Source organism: Globicephala melas, chromosome 17, assembly GCF_963455315.2.
Source record: "Globicephala melas chromosome 17, mGloMel1.2, whole genome shotgun sequence".
Taxonomy (NCBI): Eukaryota; Metazoa; Chordata; class Mammalia; order Artiodactyla; family Delphinidae; genus Globicephala; species Globicephala melas.
Window position 1 is genome coordinate 62,633,883 of NC_083330.1, and position 25,464 is coordinate 62,659,346.

Sequence of the window (25,464 nt, forward strand, 5' to 3'; positions counted from 1 at the left end):
TTTTAAGTATGATTTTTTTTCATAATGTATTTTAATTTTTAAAAAGGAAGCACAGGTGTATTTTGAGAGAGAAGTAAAATATAGAAAATGCAGAACTGGTTTTAACAATTGGTATACAATATTTTGAAGCAGTGTAATTATTTAAAAATGCAGCGTAACCAACAGCCTGTAAAATTTCTTTCGGCATTTCATTTGGTAAAGTTAAGTAGGAAGTCTTTCTTAAATAAAAGCTAGCTGTCAACACAGTCCATAAGTTAGATTGTATATGTTTTTGTTTTTATAATTTTTATTTTATATTGGAGCGTAGTTGATTAACAATGTTGTGTCAGCTTCTGGTGTACAGCAAAGTGATTCAATTATACATACACATGTGTTTATTCTTTTTCAAATTCTTCTCCCATTTAGGTTGTTACAGAATATTGAGCAGCATTTCCTGTGCTATACAGTAGGTCCTTGTTGGTTAACTATTTTATTTTATTTTTGATATTGCTACTTTATAAAAATTTATTTGTTTTATTTTTTGTTGCATTGGGTATTTGTTGCAGCAAGCAGGGGCTACTCTTCGTTGTGGTGCGTGGGCTTCTCATTGTGGTAGCTTCTCTTGTTGTGAAGTGTGGGCTCTAGGCACGTGGGCTTCAGTAGTTGTGGCACACAGGCTCAGTAGTTGTGGCTCGTGGGCTCTAGAGTGCAGGCTCAGTAGTTGTGGCACACGGGCTTAGTTGCTCCGCGACATGTGAGCTCTTCTGGGACCAGGGATCGAACCTGTGTCCCCTGCATTGGCAGGTGGATTCTTAACCACTGCGCCTCCAGGGAAAGTCCATCTATTTTAAATATAGAGGTTGTATGTGTTGAAAGAACTTTTCCTTGAGTTTCCAAAATCCATTTCTTTCATGATAACCCACATAAAGCATGGCTAGTGAGGTATACAGGAGCAAAACACTGTTAGGTGGATGTGCTGTAGGAATAATTGCATAACCAAAATTCTTTTCACTTTTACAGAAATAACAGGGTAAATCTGAGCTTCCTCTTGTTGAGGAGGCATAATTTGGCGGGATCAAAATAAACCCATAGAAATGTCTTTGTAAAAGTCCCAGCAGCAGTGATATGTCTCCTTTGTTGCCATAATCTGACGCCACAGTTCTGTACAATCAGCACAGCTCCTAGAGGAAGAAGGCTTTGTGTATGTCTGCAAACCTCAATGTAAGATTATATATCAAGCATCATGTCGTACTGTTGTTTCTTCTTCTGCCTGCCACATTTTTTGATAAAAACGACATACAGTGTCAAAACCACTACCCAACAGCATATATAGATGGATGATGAAATAGTTAGAACTTTCTTTTTGGATTCTGAGAATAACTTTTTAGATTCCTCATAAATGGTGAAAATCAAGCCACCCAGAAGGATTACAGACCAAACCAATACTGGAATGAGTCCCATGAAGTTAACAACAATGGTTTTCCTTCCAGATGTGCCCCATCAGGTTTGTTTATGGTTAAAATTGCAAACATCTTAACAGGAAGTAAACTTGACATGTATAACACTGTGTAGGAGGACATGAAGAGCATGACAATATTTCCTCTAAGGCAGGTAGCAGAGATGATTTTATGAGAGCTACTAACTTGATGGTTAACAAGAAGAGGAGAATGTTCCAAACGTTACCCCTGTAGAAGAACCGGATTACTGTGGCAATGAGAAAGAAAGGGAAGAACCCAGTGATGACTGCTTCATAGGTCATCCACAAGTGATGTTTATGAAACTACATGGCATTGTACAGCCACTCTCGGAAGTAGGACTTGCTCCAACGGGTCTGCTGGTTTAACCATCTGAGATATTCTATAGGTGTTTCAGTAAGGCACTTGGATCGAGCTGTGTATTTTGTTGCATAGCCCAGACTCAGCACTCGGTTTGTTAGATGTCTGTCATCTCCAAAACTACACTGGCTGCCCATAAATTCTTGATTGTACCAGTCTTCCACAAATTCATGCAATAAGGAGTTTCTGTACATTCCCAGAGGTCCACTAATGCACTGGACACATCCAAAATAAGACTGACAGGCCCTTTCTATGTTAAAAGCCATTCAGTACCTCACACTGCTGAGGAAAGAGATCCAGGAATCATACTTGTTTAAAATCTGCAAGAAAAATAAAAGTAACTAAAAATAATTAAATAAAGGTAAAACTCAGCTAAAAATTCCAAAAAAATCTGCACCATCTTGAGGTCATTACCTAGTGTTTTGTTATTTTATTTGCCCATTTTGGCTTTCTTCCTATTTTTGACATGGTCATATTTTATTTTCTCTGATCCTGTAGTACTGGATTGTTTGATAAGTGGAGTGCATATATTGGGACTCATTGATAATAAACATTTTTTTCTACTTCATCATCCTCTGTAATTTTTTGCTATGATTTTTGTTCCTGTTCTTGTTGTTATGTTATAATATTGAGGGGTTTTTTAGGCTTAATTCTCAGCTCCTAAGTTCTCTGCCACTCTTTCTTACCATCTAATATTTGAAAATTTTTAAGTCCTATTCTCTCCCACTCTGGTTAATTTCCAACTCATGCAATTCTGCTAATTTTCCTTCTCCTTCCTCCCTACTTTTTTGCAATGCCAATGATAAAATGGTTTGCTCTGGCTTCTACTCAAAACTTGAATCCTGAAATAAGGCTCTATACAAAGGCTGTTGAAAATTATCAGTTTTTTCTTGGCAATATTTCATAATTATCTCCTCTGTCTCAACTTTGTTCAGTTTTCATCTGAATTTTGCATGCTTCTTTTTTATCACCAGGCTATTTCTGTGTCCATCTAGTGCGTTTTCTTCCCCTTCAGTATTACCATGCATATAAATATGGGTTATACAGCAATGCAATGCAATTTAAAACTTTAAATTTAAAGTTATATTTCCATATGCTTCTCATCTTTTGCTAAAAGCTAATTGCACTTTTGCAAAGGAGTCATTTTAAACCTCACATATTTTCACATATTTGTTTTCCCATCCCATACATTTCAATATTAATATTGATAACGATTAATAACAATATTAATGTTTGTTTCACTAATTGTTTCCGCATTGATAGCAAATAATAGGAAGTAAATAATTGGAAAACCATGGGTTTTAAATACGTAGGTATGAGATGTAGAATCCATTCCCTGCCATACTTCCATTTTTTAACCCTTGTATTAAATGGGTTCCAACATCATTTTATCAGAACATTAAGTTATGGCTCAAGAAGAGATGGTGGAAACCATACACACTTACATTATATTTCAGATGACTTATCAGCCACCACATATGTGAGTTATAACCCAGGATTAAGCAAAGAAATCATAAATTATTTTAACAAGAGAAGACACAGTAAAGTGTGTTCGAGGCACATTCTAATGTGTCTCCAGCACCAAAACCAATATGTGGCACAGAGTTTGGTGTGTAGTAAATATATGTGCAAGGACTCAATGAGTGAGGGTGCTACTAAAAGTGACTCATGCAAAAAGTGAAGCCATATGTACCTGGACATCTCCCCGGACACCTCCAACGTTGGGGTCTTCTTCTGAAACTGTTACCATCTCCACAGTTGAGGCAGAGTCAAGCATAGTGTCTGAATCACAAACCTGCAAAGAAGAAGTAAGAAGTAAATTAAAGAAGAGAAGATGATGAGTGTACTCCATGTAGTCAAAAGTGGGCATATATATGATATCTTTCAATACTCTGGCATTAGCCTGGAAGGATAACTCAGTCACCCATCTCCCAAGACATTGCTAAGGGGGATAACCTTAACACTTCTGGGGAAATTGAAACTCAGTTACACAAGATCAGTGAGCAAAACACTTGGCTTAAAAAGATGACTCCTTTGATGAGGTCTTTTCTTGGACTTATTTGATTTTGATTGGTTTGGGTCTTGAGGACCATGGCTCTAAAGTGCTCTTCAGACATTGGGAATTATCCTGCTTATAATAGTCACCGTACTCTCCCTGGTGTGTTGTATTCTCTCAAAAGCTTTAAATACATGTTCACAGTCACTAAGTGCCAAGCAAATGCTCCTAAAAAATATCTCCTAATTTTTTTAAAGAACAGTTCCTTAAATTTTGATCACATTTCTGTTAAGGTGAGAGTCTAATCTAAATGTGGAAATTGTTAAAAAGAAACAACAGGCCCAAAATGGAGTCAGTTGTGCTTGGCCCCATGTCAGCAAACCAAGACTTAATATTGAACCTAATTATAATTTAAGCCTCTGCAAGGAATGTGACTTTCAAGCAGTCAATATGGAATTACCTGGTCAGCACTAGTGAGGAAATCTGCCGGATAGAAGCCCCAGCTTCTCCCAAAAGAAGGTAACCTTGTCTGAAACAATCCACTTTTTGCTAGAAACTTCCTTTTTCCAGCCCTTTCTGCCAGAAAACAAAACAAAACAAAGCAAATAAAAAAAACCAAAACCCTTCCATTATGTACAGCTTCTCAGAGCTCCTATCTGCTAAGATGGGATGCTGCCTGACTCATGAATCATTAAATAAAGCCAATTATTGGACCTTCAAATTTACTCAGTTGAATTGTGTTTTGTTTTTTAATATTATTCTTTTCTGGGAATGTAGCAAGGCCATGGTAGATATAAATTGATCAGAGCTAACATGTAATGAACCAGTTTCACATCCCATCCAAACAATAAATGACATGGTTGGCAGATATGGGCGTATTATCTGTAATTCCCATTATTTTGCCAACAAGTCTGGCAGCCCTAGATGGAATTTAATCAAGACTTAGCCTAATTATTTATATCACTAGCAATTATTTTTACAGTTTTTTCACTACTTTATAAAAATAGTAGGGATTTGATATACCAGTTTTGAAAAAAAAAACTAAGAAAATAATTTGTAGAAGCATAAACTCTCACAGTTGAAGGAGAATTTATACATATGTAGCACGACCTGCTCACGTAATAAGTTAAGGAATCCCAGCATTTTAAAAACTGCGTCTGTGTCAGTTTTACTAATTGGTGTTTTTTTCTGAAAAGATTATATACTAATAAAAATGTTGGTGAAAACAGCAATTTAACTGCATTATTGGAACATATGACTTAAGAAGTATATAGGGTATCCGGTTATAAAAACTGAACTCATCACCTCTCTAGATTTAACTCATTATAGCAATTTTGGGTTAACTTCTAAATTTTTAATTTTATATTGCTTATTTAGAAGCATAATAAATATATTTTCTAAATAAAACCCGTTTATTGTTTTCTTGGCCTTCTATATTGGCCCAGCATGGTCTCACTTTTCTAGGGGAAAAAATTTAGACAAAAACTAGGCATAAGGTTTTCATTGTAGAAAATAGGATTTTTCTAATACTTCAGTTTATACTCAAGGCTCCCAAGCCTCAGAAACCTAAGCAAATTCCTCCAATAGCGATATTTTGCTCTCTCATGCCTTGTCTGTCACTGTTTGGTATACAGCTGTAAGCCTGGCAGGCCAGTAACTAGGGTAGTAGAAAGTGAAGGCATAATTTCAAAGCCACCTTTCCACCTCTCAGCATCCAGAGTTTATGGCCACACCCACCTCTATTGACTCAAGCTGGGAAAGGTAAAACCAGAAAGCTAAAATAAGACTAAAAACAACAGGAAGGGGGCAACCTAGAATTAATGTTCAAGTAACTCCGCCTGCTTGTAAGATAAGCAAGCCAAGGGAACTGCCTCTGTGAAATGACTAAACTTGAACCAAACTTCTGAGGTTCTGCATATCTAAATTGGCCCTGCCCCTCCCAGTTTCCAACAGCAAAGTGCCAGAAGTTCTCAGAGAGAGATTGTTCACATGGTGAGTTTAACTGTCAGAAGGGAAAGCTCTCAGAAATCTCCTGGGAGGGGTTTGTTATAGTGGGATCAAAGAGTTTTCTAAAGAAGTTCAATTTCTGGATGTTCTTTGGTGATAGAATGCCAACTAGAAAACCACCGTCGATGACAGTCTGTGAAAGCATGTATGTTCATGGATATAACAGTATTAATTTGTTTGTGTGTAAAGGGTATAACTCTAGCCCTTCTTAAAATCAGTCTAGTAAAAACAGGATTTCTAGCTGTCTCCTCACCAATTAATGAGAAGTGTGCGATTTCACGAATGTTGGCTGTTTAGCTCTGGGCTAGAAACTGTGGGAGAAATACACCAGTTCACAAGGAGCTTAACCTCACACTGGGAAAAACCACAGGACTGATTTGCACACAGGAAACAACTGGAGAACAAATCAAAATGTCTTTCTGTCCACGCTGAATGTATCACTGTAATTTGTTTAAACTACATGATCGCCAGTCATAAGATTTCTCACTGGGAGATATGGAAATGAGGCAAAGTCACTAAATTTTGACTAAAATGAGTGGAAAATGTCAAGACAAGAAGACGTTATTGGGAGGAACCAGCCACCTCAGTCTTAACCACAGAATCATCGGCTAAATTGCTTAAGACCATGGCTCCCTGTCCTTCACTGTTCTAGCCAAGAGACAGTGCCGCCGCTTTCTCCGTATCTAAAACAGGAGTTGGCGAACTAAGGTCTACGGACGAGTCTGCCTTCCCACCAATTTCTGTATGGCCTGGGGGTTAAAAATAGCTTTTACCTTTTTAAATAGCTGAAAAAAAATTGAAAAAGAATTTTTTGTGATACATGGAAATTATATGAAATTCAAATTCCAGTGGCCATAAATAAAGTTTTATTGGAACCCAGTCATGCACATTCAGTTTCATATTATCTATGGCTGCTTTCACACTAAAACAGCAAAGTTGAATAGCTGCAACACAGACCATATAGCCCGCAAAGCTTAATGGTTTCTATCAGGCCTTTTACAAGCAAGTATGCCAACCCTGAGCCTAAAAGAATTGGTTGGGGAGCCGGGGGTGGGTCTCTTTCATAAAAAAACAAAGAACAAACTAAAAGAACAAGTTGAGATAAAGTATGTTCTAAGTCCCCATTTAACTCTACTAGAGGTTTTTACGATTGCCTCTATCTCCTATTCTTATAATAGGCCAAGATTTGACTATTACAACAAATCAAGAGGCTTACTACTTTTATGACCTTGAACAAACTGTTACCATCATCATGATACCAGAGTGACACACTGTATGTAAAAGTACTCGGTAAATTACAAAGGCTCACAGAAAAGTCATATATGCCATTAGTATAGGGTAATAATCTTTAATTGTTTATACATGCTAAGTAAACCCACTTATCACCATGAACAGGTGACTCAGTAAAGAGAATCACCAAAAGGAACATGAGAATGGATTACATATCAAGAATATCTTATCACAATGAACAAGTTCCGATGTATCCAAAACACCTATAGATATATAAATTGCTATAAATGTGTTAAATAAGCTGTTAGACTGAAGTCCATTCCAACTTATCTCACTGATCTTAGTTAATCTACCTCACAACAATTTAAATCAAAATATCCTGTAGAAATATTGTTAGTTATTCTACCATATGTTTTTCAACTTCTAAGACCCAAGTCTAAAATGCTGAGTATCCATGTTTCACCTTTTTTTAAACATATTTCCTTTCAGACTGACTGGTGGATTCTCCACCTCTGCCTGCCCCGCACCACTTCAAAGGGCTCTGAGAGCTACACAGCAAGAGGAAGCCTTAACTATTCTGGCTGCCTTCGATGAGGAAACAGGCTGAAGATAAATCAAGACTCATTCTGTTGCTACTGCTTTCACCCTCTGCCTGCTTGTAAACCTCAGTCCTTTCTTAATCTTGACTCTTCACCTTAACCTGAACCCAGCGAGACTATTTCTTTCTACCACATTTTGAAACTACTCTTGATTGTGACCCAACTACCTAGTTTCCCTGCCACCACTTAACCACAAAATAAATGGAAAGTCCTCCTTACTCTTCCTTCCCCTGGGAGATTTCTCTAGTGAAAAGGGGTCAGCCAGAACAACAACAACAAAAATTCACATATAGTTATTTACCAGCAAACACAATATGGTTCCAGCCCCCTGAAGTCCTAAGAGTACCAGACCAAAGTAAGCACATTACTGAAAGGAAAAGAAAGCACTATGCAAAATCTTGGAATCAGACAGATCTGAGTCACAATCCACCATTGACCGGTTATATTCATTTGGACTAGCTTCTTAACCTTAGACTCCTCACCTCATCTTTCTAAGTCCCCATCTCTTGGGTGAAAAATATGGATAATTATATCCACATCATAGGTTTATTGTGATGGAGAATTAGGTAATGTATTTATAGCACTTAAAAGGACTAGCTCATAGTAAATGCTCAATGAAAGGAAGGCATATATATACTAAGAAGTGATAAATCAAAACCAGAGGCACAAACTAAGGACACTAATCCAATGAGGAAAGGAGTTCTTATCATCGCTTTAAATAAAATATGACACAGAGAGCAAAAACTAATGCCTGATCCAATGTCCAACAAACATAAACAAGTCAGTGTACCTGAAAAGGCAATGTAAGAATCCTTAGATTGGGCCATCTACTAAGGAAAGAATTATATTAGAGAAGAGTTTACAGCTGATTATGATTCATTTATAGCATGAATTATATCCTTGGAGTACAATGTATGAAAGTTCCTGTAGTAAAGGCTGGACCCATGGAAATTTACAAAAGCATTTGTTGCATCTTGAGTCAGCATCTCTTCATTGACTTTGACCCTGCTGAATGTGATACTACTTAAAATGAAACATAATCTTTGGTTTTGGAAGTACATAAATATATATGACACAGTTTTATCTGTTTAATATAGGCCCTAAGAACTGCATTGTTTGATGAAAAAGAGTACATATGACTGGTAATTTGTGTGGGACCATATGCATGCAGAAGATGGGGGAAACCAAAGAACTGGGACAAAAAATAACCTTCATGGGGCTTTCCTGGTGGCGCAGTGGTTGGGAGTCCGCCTGCTGATGCAGGGGACACGGGTTCGTGCCCCAGTCTGGGAAGATCCCACATGCTGCGGAGCGGCTGGGCCCGTGAGCCATGGCCGCTGAGCCTGCGTGTCCAGAGTCTGGGCTCCGCAACAGGAGAGGAGCCCGCGGCCAGTGAGAGGCCCGCGTACCGCAAAAAAAAAAAAAAAAAAAAAAAACTTTCACGAAAATAGAATATTGCACACAGTTGACCAAAAGCTCAATCAAAATTCACAGCTTATGGTCATTAATTATATTAAACAGACTTCTAGGACTTTATCAATATTACATGATATTTTCATTAAAAAAAATCTTTTTCTATTTATTTGCATTCTGGATAAATGGAACTTACATGTAAGCATGCAGCTAAATTTACCAGCTTCAGATTAAGCAACAAATACATAATGGCGAATGATGGAAGTGCAAATACAAAATCATAAAATCTAAGAATTTTAGAGCTAAAAAGCCCATTTGAAATTAATGAGTAAAATAATTTCAGAAAAAAAAAATGTCCTCACAGGAAAAAAAAAAGATAATCTTTCTTTTGGGAGAGAGATGGAGAATGGGGAGGACAATCCTCTCTTATAGTATTTGGTTTATGGTATAAGATCTCAAATCTAGCCAATGGAAAGCCTCTACTTCTGGACACCTATACAATTTGGCATTTCTTTATTACTCTTCTTGAAAGAGATTAGGAAGATATATTCCTTCTTTGGTAGGATGAATTACCCAAATTTTTATAAAATAATTCTGGTCTCTGCTCAACCTAGAATATCTTCAAAACATTGAATTTTTTAAAAAAGGAATCATTTGGTTATTCTCCTTTCCTTTTTAGGAAGGCTTAAATATAAGTGAAGTTTATAGAAGGTGTAAAGCAAAGGTGACAAGCCAGCTGGAAAAGTGAGAAACCAAATGTTGTCACCTCTAAGTCTTAAGCAATGAAACACCCTTATTCCAAATGTTTGGAATTCTTATTCTAAAAAAGGGAATCAGGAAATCCTATAATGGTGGCCTTTAAACACCAATCTAAACAACTAAGTTGAATCTAGATTCAGATTTTCCCTTTCCTAGTTCAATGTGCTCTTAATCTTATCCTATAAAATGAAGAATACAAAGAAACGTATTATATAACATTCTCAACATCGGCCCTCAGAATATTTAAGTTACTCTTAGACTTCCTATATAGAACAGGAACCAATCAAATATTATATACATTCAATTCTCATTATTCACAGTAGCTATGTTCTACCAAGTTTCTATGAACAATGAATTAGCAAATATCAAAATTTGCTTCCAGCAGAAATATAGGGTTAGAGTCCTCCAAGACTCTGATCACAATATTTTTGTCTAGTGATTAATGTCTAAACTTTTTTTATTTGTGCTTCTGTTTTAAAACACACACACACACACACACACACACAATTCATTGACAGTGAACTCATGTCCAACTATAACTACACTATAACTCATGCCTGAGTAAAGCTCATCTAACAAACCTATTTTCTCCATAAAGCAATTATAGTCTTTGTGTGTTACGAACCCTGGATAGCACTTTGACGCTGCAGTTGGGGACCATTTTAAGCAAAAATATGGTATTTGTTACCATAACAAATAACTAAAGATGTTATACGTTTACTATCTAAAAACTGAGGCAAGAAGGCAAGCATAATCTTGTTTGACTTTAGCAGGGAACGTGCAAATTGGGCAAATCAAATCTTTTGCCACTCTGCACGTGTCTGCAAATGACTACAAAAGCACTGCAACTGTTGATTTTGGGGTAGCGAATACAATTTAGTGAGTAGGTTAATTTACAAATACAGAATTCATAAATAATAAGGGTCAACTCTACTATTATGAATGATTCAGTCTTACTTTTCTCCTGCTTAATGAATCTTGGATACCTAGGATGCTACCTGATTAAGTTAATAATAAAGTTGTCTCCTATATACTTTCCTTTTAGAAAATATTCGTATTTACAATAAGTCCCCTACCTATGAACGAGTTCTTTTCCAAGAGCATGTTCGATAAGTCCAATTTGTTCGTTAAGTCCAACAAAGTTAGCCTAGGTACCCAACTAACACAATCGGCTATATAGTACTTTACTGTAGTAGGTTTATAATACTTTTCACACAAATAATACATAAAAAAACAAACAATCACAAAAAATAAGAAAACATTTTTAATCTTACAATACATTACCTTGAAAAGTACAGCAGTAGCAGCTACATCACTGCTGCTTTTATGCTTACTTCTGGACATCCTGGTCTTGAAATAAAGATACTGTTCTACTGTACTCTATACAGTACTGTACAGTAAAGTACACAAAAGCACAACCACTTGTAGAGGATGCACGCACATGACAAGGTATGCCAGACACATGAACTAACTTATGTGATTGGACATGCGAACACATGTTCGCATCTTTGAAAGTTTGCAACTCGAAGGTTCGTATTTAGGGGACTTACTGTATTAACACAGTTGTCTCCTATATACTTTCTTTTTAGAAAATGTTCATATTTACAGTATTGTATATTTTCCACGTGGGAAATCCCTAATGCACACTTCCTGAGATAATTTTTCTCTTTCATCACACAGACTGATAGCCATTTACGTTGTAAAATCCACATTCAGTGACAGGAGATATGTTAAAGCAATTAAATAATCTAGATGTCACAGGATACTTAAAGTCTTCTGATATTGTAGATTTAAAAAATGATGCAAAAAGGCAAGTATAACATAATTTAAAATTTCTTCTTTTAAAGAGTTTTTTGGTGTGGGCCATTTTTAAAGTCTTTATTGAATTTGTTACAATATTGCTTCTGTTTTACTTTTTGGTTCTTTGGCCACAAGGTGTGTGGGATCTTAGGGATCACCAACCAGGGATTGAACCCACATCCCCTGCATTGGAAGGTAAAGTCTTAACCACTGGACTGCCAGGAAAGTCCCTCAAATTTTTTTTTAAAAAGAAGGGGACTGTTTTACCTTCCCGTTGTTGTTTCATCTATATTTTTATTTTTTCTAACATATCTGTTAGTTTTCTAATCTTATTTTATTTTTTACTCTTTGTTATTGTTCTACTCCTTTTTTTCTTCTTTTTTTTTTTTTTTTTTGCCACCCTGTGCAGCTTGTGGGATCTTGGTTCACGAGCCAGGGGTCAGGCCTGAGCTTCTGCAGTGGGAGCTCTGAGTCCAAACAACTGGACTAACAGAGAACCTCAGACCCCAGGGAATATTCATCGGAGTGAGGTCTCCCAGAGGTCTTCATCTCAGCACCAAGACCCAGCTCTACCCAACAGCCTACAAACTCCAGTGCTGGAAGCTTCAGGCCAAACAACCAGTAAGACAGGAACGCAATCCCACCCATAAAGAAAAAAAAAAAAAAATGAAGCAACAAAAATAGTCACAGATGAAGGAGCAAGGTAAAAACCTATAAGACCAAATAAATGAAGAGGAAATAGTACCATGTGTAAAATAGGTAGTTAGTGGGAATCTGCTGTATAGCACAGGGAGTTCAGCTTAGTGCTCTGTGAAGACCTAGATGGGTGGGAGTTGGGTGGGAGAGGGAGGCCCGAGAGGGAGGGGATACAGGTATACATATAGCTGATTCACTTCATTGTACAGCGGAAACTAACACAGCATTGTAAAGCAATTATATATCAATTAAAAAATAAATTTAAAAGATTAAATTAAATTTTAAAAAAAGAAGGGAAAAAAGAGAGATATATGCTAGAAAGTATTATATTTGACAATCTATGTTTGAGTCAAGTATTTTCTGCAGATGATTTTAATTTTGCTCATTGTGATTTTCTACATTTTTAAAAAACACACTGCCCTAATCATGTGTTATTTTGGCAAATAAAAAAGCTAACATAAATACTAATTTGAAAAGATAAGAAAGACTTTTGCCCTACCTTGAGCCATATCTAGACAGAACAGAATCTGTCCTTCTTTGAAAAAAAAAAAGTTTCTCCAGAAAATACTTTGATTCAAAATTAAGAAAATCTTCCTCATCCTCCTCTTTATTTCTCATTCTCCACGTCTTTGTTTTGTCATTTTGTTATTTTTCTTCTTCTGTTTTTCTATCTTCTCTGTCTCTGAAAGGAGCCACTAGCATCACGGATGAATTCTCTACCACATTGCATTTATCCTAGACTAAATCTTCCCTCAATATTCCAGGTCAGTATTAATTATTTGAGGGGCTATAAAACTGAGACAGTAGTCAGTAGAGAAGACTAGAAATGACAGCTGAGAAAGATAGGGAAGAGGTGATAACTGATAAAGATTGGTCTGGAATAGACCAGAGGATGCCTACCCAGAGAGCCCAGGAGAGTAGATGGAAGGTTACCCTTGAGATAGGAAGGGTACCTTTGAAACTGTAAGCAGGAGAGAGTAAAGAAGATCTTGACAACCTTCAGAACACATATTTTTGATATTCTCTTTCATAGGAGGCAAGATCATAGGTAGTTAAGCAGGGAGGAGTTTGGGTAAGGCCTTGGCCAAGTGGTGAAAATATGAAATAAGAGACATGAGAACAATAAGCAAAACATTTACTCAAGGTCAAATCAAATGAAAAGAGTGCTGACCAGTGCTGAGGATCCAGCTGCAACTGGAAACCAATCATTTTGGCCATCTCTCTGCACAGTTAAACAGTGTTCTCTAGCCAGGTTAGCAAGTATGAGCAGATGGTCCATTTCTTCCCCTACCCCCATTCTCTCTTGTGTATTAGCACCTGAACTTTGCTTCCTTCCATCCCGAACCAACTTGAACTCCACATTCAATCACTTGTAATGCTCAGGAGTCAATAACCTCAACTCCTCCCCCTTTGTCTTTCTGTGGCTCCTGCTCTGCAACTCTTGGACCTTGGGTCAGTCAGAATGGTAGATGAGAGTATATTTTTTATTCAATATTTATTGAAGTATAGTTGATTTACAATGTTGTGTTAATTTCAGGTGTACAGCAAAGTAAATCTGTTATACATATATTTAAATTTTAGAAATTTCCACTGCTATAGGGCAAGGATGGTTAAGTATCTGGGGATTTCATGAGGGATGACTGAATGGAATTTACTGGTCTCAGAATGCCAAAAGATTTTTTACCCGGTTTAGATGGTTGGAATGGGCTGAGAGTCTACAAAGGATTCAGGGCCCAGTTAACAGCTGCTGCTAGGGTCAGTCTATCTGGAGGCTTCACCCTGAAGGAAGGAAATTTCTCAAGCCTGGTTAGGTCTGTAGCAGGAAGGCTATTCTAACATTTCATACTTTATATTATTTTTTTCCTGGACAGGTACAATGTCAAGTTGTCAAGAATACAAGCAAAATTCAAAACAAAAAAAGATGGGAGATGTAGATTTGGGAAGAGCAGGTTTAAAAAAAAAAAAAAAGGAAACCCCACACGATGAATTCTTGATTAGAAATAATAAATGTAATGACGGTTTTAACCAGAATTAAAGGGAAAATATCAAAATAGATGTTCTCTCCTTTTAGGTTTCATTCTTCAAATCCTCTGCAAGTTTCCAAGTCATCCCTTCCTTTAAATATTTCATTTTACTTTCTCATCTGGGCCTGAAGTTGCAAAAGGCAAATATGTAAAAATGTCCTGAGTTAATTACAACTACCTAAATTGTGATAGTTCTAGAAATTAGAAGAACTTGGGAGTGAAACTCTATCAACTCCCTAGAAGAGTGATTAATATGCAGATGACGTCAACTTAAGAAATGTTTCAAAACTCTTCAGAGATTAACTGAATTCACTGTGTGGTGGGCATTGACATGTACTATATTTTGAAGTAAGGACTAGATGATCATATAAGAAAATAACAATAGTATTGTCAGCAAACTTTTTAATAATATTAACAATACCATTATTAACAACTTTTGTTAAGTCCCTTTGGATACATGATTTGAAATAATTATCTCAAACCCTTTATGAGATTAGTTTCTTGTATCCAGATAACCGAGGTTTGGGAGGTGGTCTTGCTCAAGGTCAACCACCTACTAAAAACTGTGACTAGAATCTCAGTCAATTGACATTAAAGCCAGAGTCCATTTTTATCCCATTACACAAAGAGGTCCACTGGGCATCACTTCATGCCCATAAAGACCCCTAAAAAATATGATGCGTCCTCTGAAAACTAGAATTTTACTTTCAACAGAAGGCTAAGAGTGTCCAGTGGATTTTGTAAGCCAGAGACATTTCTCCCTTCTTGATATTATTATGACCAAAATCTAGTAAAGCATCTGCAGAAAATTACAACTAGAAAACTCACAGGAGAGATTGGTTGAAGATGGTGGAGTAGAAGGATGTGTGCTCACTCCCTCTTGCAAGAGCACCAGAATCACAACTAACTGCTGAACAATCATCGAAAGGAAGACACTGGAACTCAACAAAAAAGATACCCCACATCGAAAGACAAAGGAGAAGCTGCAGTGAGATGGTAGGAGGGGTGCAATCACAGTAAAGTCAAATCCCATAACTGCTGGGTGGGTGACCCACAAACTGGAGAACACTTATACCACAGAAGTCCACCCACTGGAGTGAAGGTTCTGAGGCTGACATCAGGCTTCCCAACCTGGGAGTCTGGCAACAGGAGGAGGAATTCCCAGAGAATAAGACTTTGAGGGCTAGCGGGATTTGACTTCAGGACTTTGACAGGACTGGGGGAAACAGAGACTCCACTCTTGGAGGGCACACACAAAGTAGTGTGTGCATCAGGACCCAGGGGGAAGGAGCAGTGACCACATAGGAGACTGAACCAGACCTATCTGCTAGTGTTGGATGGTCTCCTGCAGATGCAGGGGGTGGCTGTGGCTCACTGAGGGGAAGAACACTGGCAGCAGAAGTTCTGGGAAGTACTCCTTGGCATGAGCCCTCCCAGAGTCTGCCATTAGCCCCACCAAAGGGCCTGTAGACTCCAGTGCTGGTTTGCTCCAGGCCACAAAAAATAGGGAGGGAACTCAGCTCCACCCATCAGCAGAAAAGCAGATTAAAGTTTTACTGAGCTCTGCCCACCAGAGCAACACCCAGCTCTAACCTCCATGAGTCCCTCCCGTCAGGAAATGTGCACAAGCCTCTTAGATAGCCTCATCTCCCAGAGGGAAGACAGCAGAAGCAAGAAGAACTACAATCCTGCAGCCTGTGAAACGAAAACCACATTCACAGAAAGATAGACAAAGTGAAAAGGCAGAAGACTATCTACCAGATGAAGGAACAAATAAAACCCCAGAAAACCAACTAAATGAAGTGGAGATAGACAACCTTCCAGAAAAAGAATTCAGAATAATGATAGTGAAGATGATCCAGAACCTCGGAAAAAGAATGGAGGCAAAGATCAAGAAGATGCAAGAAATGTTTAACAAAGACTTAGAAGAATTAAAGAACAAACACCTACAAGAATTAAAGAACAAACAAACAGAGATGAACAATACAATAAGTGAAATGAAAAATGCACTAGAAGGAATCAATAGCAGAATATCTGAGGCAGAGGAACGGATAAGTGACCTGGAAGACAGAATGGTGGAATTCACTGCTCTGGAACAGAATAAAGAAAAAAGAATGAAAGGAAATGAAGACACTAAGAGACCACTGGGACAACATTAAATGCACCAACATTTGTATTATGGGGGTCCCAGAAGGAGAAGAGAGAGAGAAAGGACCTGAGAAAATATTTGAAGATATTATAGTTGAAAACTTCCCTAACATGGGAAAGGAAATAGCTGCCACCCAAGTCCAAAAAGTGCAGAGAGTCCCAGGCAGGATAAACCCAAGGCGAAACACGCCGAGACACATAGTAATCAAATTGACAAAAATTAAAGACAGAAAAATTATTAAAAGCAACAGGGGGAAAATGACAAATAACATACAAGGGAATTCCCATAAGGTTAACTGCTGATTTCTCAGCAGAATCTCTACAAGCCAGAGGGAGTGGCATGATATATTTAAAGTGATGAAAGGGAAGAACGTACAACCAAGATTACTCTACCCAGCAAGGATCTCATTCAGGTTCAACGGAGAAATCAAAAGCTTTCCAGACAAACAAAAGCTAAAAGAATTCAGCACCACCAAACCAGCTCTACAACAAATGCTAAAGGAACTTCTCTAAGTGGGAAACACAAGAGACGATAAGGACCCACAAAAACAAACCCAAAACAATTAAGAAAATGGTAATAGTAACATACATATCGATAATCACCATAAATGTGAATGGATTAAATGCCCCAACCAAAAGACAGAGGCTCGCTGGATGGATACAAAAACAAGACCCATATACATGCTGTCTACAAGAGACCCACTTTAGACCTAGAGATACATACAGACTGAAAGTGAGGGGATGGAAAAAGATATTCCATTCAAATGGAAATCAAAAGAAAGCTGGAGTAGCAATTCTCATATCAGACAGAATAGACTTTAAAATAAAGAATGTTGTAAGAGACAAGGAAAGACACTACATATTGATCAAGGGGTCAATCCAAGAAAAAGATATAACAATTATAAATATTTATACACCCAACATAGGAGCACCTCAATACATAAGGCAAATGCTAACAGCTATAAAAGAGGAAATCGACAGTAATACAATAATAGTAGGGGACTTTAACAACTCACTTACACCAATGGACAGATCATCTACACAAATGGACAGATCATCCAGAGAGAAAATTAATAAGGAAATACAAGCTTTAAATGACACAGTAGACCTGATAGATTTGATTGACATTTATAGGACATTCCATCCGAAAACAGCAGACTACACTTTCTTCTCAAGTGCGCATGGAACAGTCTTCAGGATACATCACATCTTGGGTCACAAATCAAGTCTCGGTAAATTTAAGAAAATTGAAATCATATCAAGCATCTTTTCTGACCACAACGCTATGAGGTTAGAAATCAGTTACAGGGAAAAAAACGTAAAAAACACAAACACATGGAGGCTAAAGAATATGTTACTAAATAACCAAGAGATTTGATCAGAAGAAATCAAAGAAGAAATAAAAAAAAATACCTAGAGACAAATGATGATGAAAACATGACGATCCAAAACCTATGGGATGCAGCAAAAGAAGGTCCAAGAGGGAAGTTTATAGCAATACAAGCCTACCTACCTCAAGAGAAAAGAAAAATCTCAAATAAACAATCTAACCTTACACCTAAAGGAACTAGAGAAAGAAGAAAAAACAAAACCCAAAGTTAGTAGAAGGAAAGAAATCATAAAGATCAGAGCAGAAATAAATGAAATAGAAAGAAAGAAAACAATAGCAAAGAACAATAAAACTAAAAGTTGGTTCTTTGAGAAAATAAACAAAATTGATAAACCTTTAGGCAGACTAATCAAGAAAAATGGGGAGAGGACTCAAATCAATAAAATTAGAAATGAAAAAGAAGTTACAATGGACACCACAGATATACAAAACTTCATAAGAGACTACTACAAGCAACTCTATGCCAATAAATAGGACAACCTGGAAGAAATGGACAAATTCTTAGAAAGATATAACCTTCCAACACTGAACCAGGAAGAAACAGAAAATATGAACAGACCAATCACAAGCACTGAAATTGAAGCTGTGATTAAAAACCTTCCAACAAACAAAAGTCCAGGACCAGATGGCTTCACAGGTGAATTCTATCAAACATTTAGAGAAGAGCTAACACTCATCCTTCTCAAACTCTTCCAAAAAATTGCAGAGGAAAGAACACTCCCAAACTCATTCTCTGAGGCCACCATCATCCTGATACCAAAACCAGACAAAAACACTTCAAAAAAAGAAAATTACAGACCAATATCACTGATGAATATAGATGAAAAATCCTCAACAAAATACTAGCAAACAGAATCCAACAGCACATTAAAAGGATCATACATCATGATCAAGTGGGATTTATCCCAGGGATGCAAGGATTCGTCAATATATGCAAATCAATCTATGTGATACACCATATTAACAAATGGAAGAATAAAAAATGTATGATAGCCTCAATAGATGTAGAAAAAGCTTTTGACAAAATTCAACACCCATTTATGATTAAAACTCTCTATAAAGTGGGCATAGAGGGATCTTACCTCAACATAATAAAGGTCATATATGACAAACCTACAGCAAGCATCAGTCTCAATGGTGAAAAACTGAAAGCACTTCCTCTAAGATCATGAGGAAGACAAGGATGTCCACTGTTGCCACTATTATTCAACCAAGTTTTGGAAGTCCTAGCCTCGGCAATCAGAGAAAAAAAAGAAATAAAAGTAATACAGATTGGAAAAGGAGAAGTAAAATTGTCACTGTTTGCAGGTGAAGTGATACTATACATAGAAAATCCTAAAGATGCCACCAGAAAACTACTAGAGCTAATCAAAGAATTTGGTAAAATTTCAGGATACAAAATTAATGCACAGAAATCTCTTGCATTCCTATACACTAACAACAAAAGATCAGAAAGAGAAATTAAGGACACACTCCCATTTACCACTGCAACTAAAAGAATAAAATACCTAGGAATAAACTACCTAAGAAGACAAAAGACCTGTAAGCAGAAAACTATAAGACACTGATGAAAGAAATCAAAGATGACACAAACAGATGGGGAGATATACCATGTTCTTGGATTGAAGACCAAAATGTAAGGCCAGACTCTATAAAACTCTTAGAGGAAAACATAGGAAGAACACTCTATGACATAAATCACAGCAAGATCCTTTTTGACCCACTTCCTAGAGAAATGGAAATAAGAACAAAAATAAACAAATGGGACTTAATGAAACTTAAAAGCTCTTGCACAGTAAAGGAAACCATAAACAAGACAAAAAGACAACCCCCAGAGTGGGAGAAAATATTTGCAACCAATCAATGGACAAAGGATTAATCTCCAAAATATATAAACAGCTCATGCAGCTCAATATTAAAAAATCAAACAACCCAATCAAAAAATGGGCAGAAGGCCTAAATGGATATTTCTCCAAAGAAGACATACAGATGGCCTCTTGGCACGTGAAAATATGCTCTACATCACTAATTATTGGAGAAATGCAAATCAAAACTACAATGAGGTATTACCTCACACTGGTTAGAATGGGCATCATCAGAAAATCTACAAACAACAAATGCTGGAGAGGGTGTGGAGAAAAAGGAACTCTCTTGCATTGTTGGTGGGAATGTAAATTGATACAGCCACTATGGAGAAGAGTATGGAGGTTCCTTAAAAAACTAAAAATCGAATTACCATATGACCCAGCAATCCCACTACGGGGCATATACCCGGAGAAAACCATAATTCAAAAAGACACATGCACCCCAATGTTCATTGCAGCCCTATTTACAATAGCCAGGACATGGAAGCAACCTAGATGCCCATCGACAGACAAATGGATAAAGAAGATGTGGTACATATATACAATGGAATATTACTAGGCTATAAAAAGGAGCAAAATTGGGTCATTTGTAGAGATGTGGGTGGACCTAGAGACTGTCATACCTAGTATAGTAAGTCAGAAAGGGAAAAACAAATGTCGTATATTAACGCATATATGTGGAATCTAGAAAAATCGTACAAGAGGGAAGAGATAAGGGAACATATGTATATGTATAACTGATTCACTTTTTTATAAAGCAGAAGCTAACACACCATTGTAAAGCAATTATACTCCAATAAAGATGTTTAAAAAGAAGAAAAGAAAAAAAAAGAAAAATGGTACAGATGAACTGGTTTGCAAGGCAGAAATAGAGACACAGATGTAGAGAACAAATGTATGGAAACCAAGGGGGGAAAGCAGGGAGGGGGTGGTGGAATGAATTGGGAGATTGGGATTGACATATATACAGTAATATGTATAAAATAGATAACTAGTAAGAACCTGCTATGTAAAAAAATTAAATTAAATTAAATTTAAAGAAAAAAGGAAGAAAACTCACAGGAGCCCTACTAACATTCTAAAAAAGAAAACCTCAATGACAGCTAGGAGAGGAGAAACCCAAGAGTGTGCAGGCAGGGAATTAATGAGAGACACAGCCTGTCTGATTTTCATGCAAGCAAACGACATCACAAATGTTTTCAAAGTTCAAGTTGCAGTGAATGAGGTAATGCTGTTTGGAAAGTGAAATAAACATGACTTAGGTTTTGCTCTGGAAAGTTGATCTCCCCCACCCTTTTTCATTTTCCTATTCTTTTTCTCTGTGTCTAAATTTTGAATTCCTTATCCTGTTAAATCAAAATTGTCTTCTCAGGCTTCCCTGGTGGAGCAGCGGTTGAGAGTCCACCTGCCAATGCAGGGGATACAGGTTCGTGCCCCGGTCCGGGAGGATCCCACATGCCGCAGAGTGGCTAGGCCCGTGAGCCACGGCCGCTGAGCCTGCGCGTCTGGAGCCTGTGCTCCGCAACGGGAGAGGCCACAACAGTGAGAGGCCCGCGTCCCGCAAAAAAAAAAAAAAAAAAAAAATTTGTTTTCTCCATTCTCATTTTGCCTAGTCTCTGTGAAACACTTCCTTGGGCCTGCAGATTTTCTCAAGACACTTCTGCTGGGACAGACACTATTTTTTGGCAACGCTGGTGATTTTAAGATTGTGGAAAATAATAATGTTGGCACATCCAAGGTGGAAGAAAAGGTAAGATAGAGGGAGAGAAGGAAGGACGAGTCTCCTGTTCAAAATAATCTTGATTTCCAACCAATAACACTGTACAAGTTAAGCATTTTCATTGTCTTAACCATTTCATAAGATTTTTTCTCTCTCTTTTGGAATGTGCTTTCAACAGTCATGCTGTTTTCAGATGAACTGAAAGGAGTACTGTGTCATAGGACAAGTCATAGCATATGACTGGAGAGATACAAAAGATGCTTTATTTAAACGTATGTTTGTCCTGGAAGATGTGGAAACCTATGTGTACAGAATCCACACTTCGTCCCAGTGCTCTGAAAGCCGTGTACATGACTTCTCTTTTTCCACCCCATTTTTGCATGATGCAAAAATGTCTGTTGGACAAGACCAACTGTGTGACAAGTTGTGAGCTTTCTTTATGTGACCCATCTGTCTCACCAGGACCTTTCACGTGAAAGTTGTTTTTCCAGATATAAGTGGCTGATTTGTCCCTGCCCATGACTTCGCTGAAGATGTCCATCATGTAAAGGTCATCTTCCAAGTTTCCATCTGTGACCATGACAACTTTAATTCCAGGGTAGGTTAGCCTTTTCACAGATCGCAAACATTTCCATAAGTAGTCTGGATCTTCTTGATACGCAGCAATGCAAAGAGCAACAGTTTTGTTCAAGTTAACGGGGATATTTCAGTATTTCTTCATTTTTCAGTGCTCCAAAAAGGCAAACAGGTTTTGAATAAGGAAGTGTAAAGCTAAAAAGGCACCATATGGTCCAAAAGATAAATAGTAATCATCTGTATGGATAAATTGGTAGCCAACAATATAAGGAACTAACATTACAGTGAGGAGAGAGGCTCCAAAGAGCGTGGTTCCAGATATTCTCAGGAAACTTAGAAACTTCTCACAATGCATCTATAAAATAATCACATGATGCACTTGGTTAGCCATGCTTGTCCCATGCTTGTTATATACATAGCATCACAGGGAGAGCATTGGACTAGAAGCATTCCAGGTGTTCTAACCCTGAGTTTCTTTCCTTTTTTAAAAAAAACTTTTTATTTTATATTGGAGTATAGCCAATGTTGTGATAGTTTCAGGCACACAGCAAAGTGACTCAGCCATACATATACATGTATCCATTCTCCCCCAAACTCTCCTCCCATCCAGGCTGCCACATAACATTAAGCAGAGTTCCCTGTGCTATACAGTAGGTCCTTGTTGGTTATCAACTTTAAATATGGCAGTGTGTACATGTCGATCCCAAACTCCTTAATTATCCCTTCCACCCACCCTTCCCCCCTCATAACCATAAGTTTGTTCTCTAAGCCTGTGAGTCTGTTTCTGTTTTGTAAATAAGTTCATTTCTTTTTAGATTCTGCGTGTAAGGGATATCATACGATATTTCTCTTTGTCTGACTTACTTCACTCAGTATGACAATCTCTAGATGCGTCTATGCTGCTGTAAATGGCATTATTTCTTTCTTTTAAAAGACTGAGTAAATTCCATTTTATATATGCACCTCATCTTCTTTATCCATTCCTCTGTCGATGGACATTTATAACCCTGAGTTTCTCACCTTAGTAGCTGTGGGACTTTCTGCACCTCAATTTGCTTATCTGCAAAACAGGTATAAGGATGCCCTTTCAGCACGCCTGAGAGGACTCTTTCAAACATCAGATGAGATGATGGTGCAACATACCACTGAAAATCATAATGTGTTAAACAAATATACGGATGCAGTGTTTTTAGTGTATTAGATTATCTTTCTAAGGATGCACTCTATGTATGGGGTCATAGATAAGTGTATAACCTGAACTTCCTAACAAGCAAGACACTTTCTTCCTGTACCATGGTGTTCCCTCACTCCCAATACTGACCAGTGAAAAATCCACAGGTTTTGCTGAATTTCCCATGTGTAATTCCATCTCACCTCTTATTCAAATCCCTCAGCTCACACTTTTTCCATGCACCCAGCTGAGGTTAAAGATCAGAATAACTGGATTCTCGGACTAGCTCTTCCATCAACTACCTATATAACCTAAAGCCAGTCACTTTATCTCTCTGGGCCTCAGTTTTGTTTTGTTTTTTTTTTATTTTAATTTGTTAAATGAGGGAGTTTAGCCTTGATTATTCCCAAAGGCTCTGTTGACATTAAAAATACTTTATGCCTAGATATCCTGCACAGACTTCTATCAAACCCCTGCGATTCTGAATTGCGTTTCTTTGTTTGATGGCTGTATCCCCCATCCACCATCACTGACACCAGCTGGTTAGATTCTGGGGATCAGGAAACTTACTGGAACAGTAAGCACACAATGAATGTTAGTAGAAATAAATCATAAATGAAAGAAGAAATAGCACCATGCTTAATTCCAACAGGTGAGTTTCCCATCTTCTTAAAAGATTTAACACATTAGACCTGAAGCAATTTCAGTTCTTAATAATAGCCAGTTTTGTGCTCCTCCCTTCAGATTGTATGAATAAGGTTTTGAACAACTACTGTATAGAAGGATCGTATTTTCTTTTTTAATTTATTTTTTATTAAAGTATAGTTGAATTACAATGTTGTCTTAATTACTGCTGTACAGCAAAGTGACTCAGTTATACATATATATACATTCTTTTTCATATTCTTCTCCATTATGGTTTATCACAGTATATTGAATATAGTTCCCTGTGCTATACAGTAGGACCTTGTTTATCCATTCTATATATACCAGTTTGCATCTGCTAATCCCAAATTCCCACCCTACCTTCTCCCACCACCCCCAACTTGGCGACCACCAGTCTATTCTCTATGTCCCTGATTTTGTTTCTGTTTCCTAGATAAGTTCATTTGTGTCATATTTCAATTCCAGGTATAAGTGATATCATATGGTGTCTTTCTCTTTCTGACTTACTTCACTTAGTATGATGATCTCTAGTTGCATCCATGTTGCTGCAAATGGCATTATTTCGTTCTTTTTTATGGCTGAGTAGCATTCCATTGTGTATATGTACCACATAGAAGGATCATATTTTCTGTATTTCCCAAAGCATCTCCAATGCTGAGTATAGAAGAGGTGCCTGGTAGGTCTTTTTGATTTTGTCTTTCTTTTTGGTTTCCTGGGCCCAATTCTAATGAGTATAGCAGAGGGGGTTTTCCCACACATCTAACAAACAGTTCTCAGGACACCACCTTGGTGTCCTACAATTTAACTCAATTCTGACACTGTCTTCCCAGAGATAGTATCTGATTCCATAGGTTAAGTATTCAGTCCTACAAGACTTCCCTCCTAGCACTTCAGATGCCCATCCAAATCTCAGGTTGTTACCTGTACTTTTGAGCAACAGGCTATAAATCTGAGGTCTCCAAGACCCTCTTTTGTGTATGCGATGAATTTGCTAGATTGGCTTACATAACCAAAAAAAAAAACAAAAACAAACCAAACAAACCCTTTTACTCACTACATTACTGGTTTATTATAAAATAACTCAGTAACGACCACACGGAATAAATGCATAACGCAAGGTGTGGGGAAAGTGCACAGACCTTCCGTGTCCTCTCCGAGCACACCACTCTCCCCAAATCTCCACATGTTCACCAACCCAGAAGCTCTCTGAACCTTCTTGTTTGAGTTTTTAATGGAGGCTTCATTACATAGGCAAGATGGATTACTTCATTGGCCATTGGCCATTATATTCAATCTCCAGCCCCTCTTCCCTCCCTAGAGGTCTGGGCATGAGAGTGTATATTCCAATCTGTAATCACATGGTTGGCTCCACTGGCAACCAGCCCCCATCCTTAGGTGCTTTCCAAAAGTCTCCTTATGAACATAACAAAGACACCTCCAATGTTCTTATCACTTAGGAAATTCCAAGGGTTTTAGGAACTCTGTACCAGAAATGTGACAAAAGCCAAATATATATTACCTATTATAAATCACAGTATTCCCATTTTTTTCTCCCACTGAAGGTTATTTTCTTCCTCTTCAAAGAATGAA

The 25,464-nt window shown here is 37.5% G+C and overlaps 1 pseudogene; it reads right to left on the reverse strand.

Annotated features, from left to right (window-relative positions):
• Positions 1 to 1,206: 1,206 nt before the first annotated feature.
• On the reverse strand, positions 1,207 to 22,392 carry LOC115863386 (hyaluronan synthase 2-like; annotated as a pseudogene).
• Between the last annotated feature and the right edge of the window lie 3,072 nt (positions 22,393 to 25,464).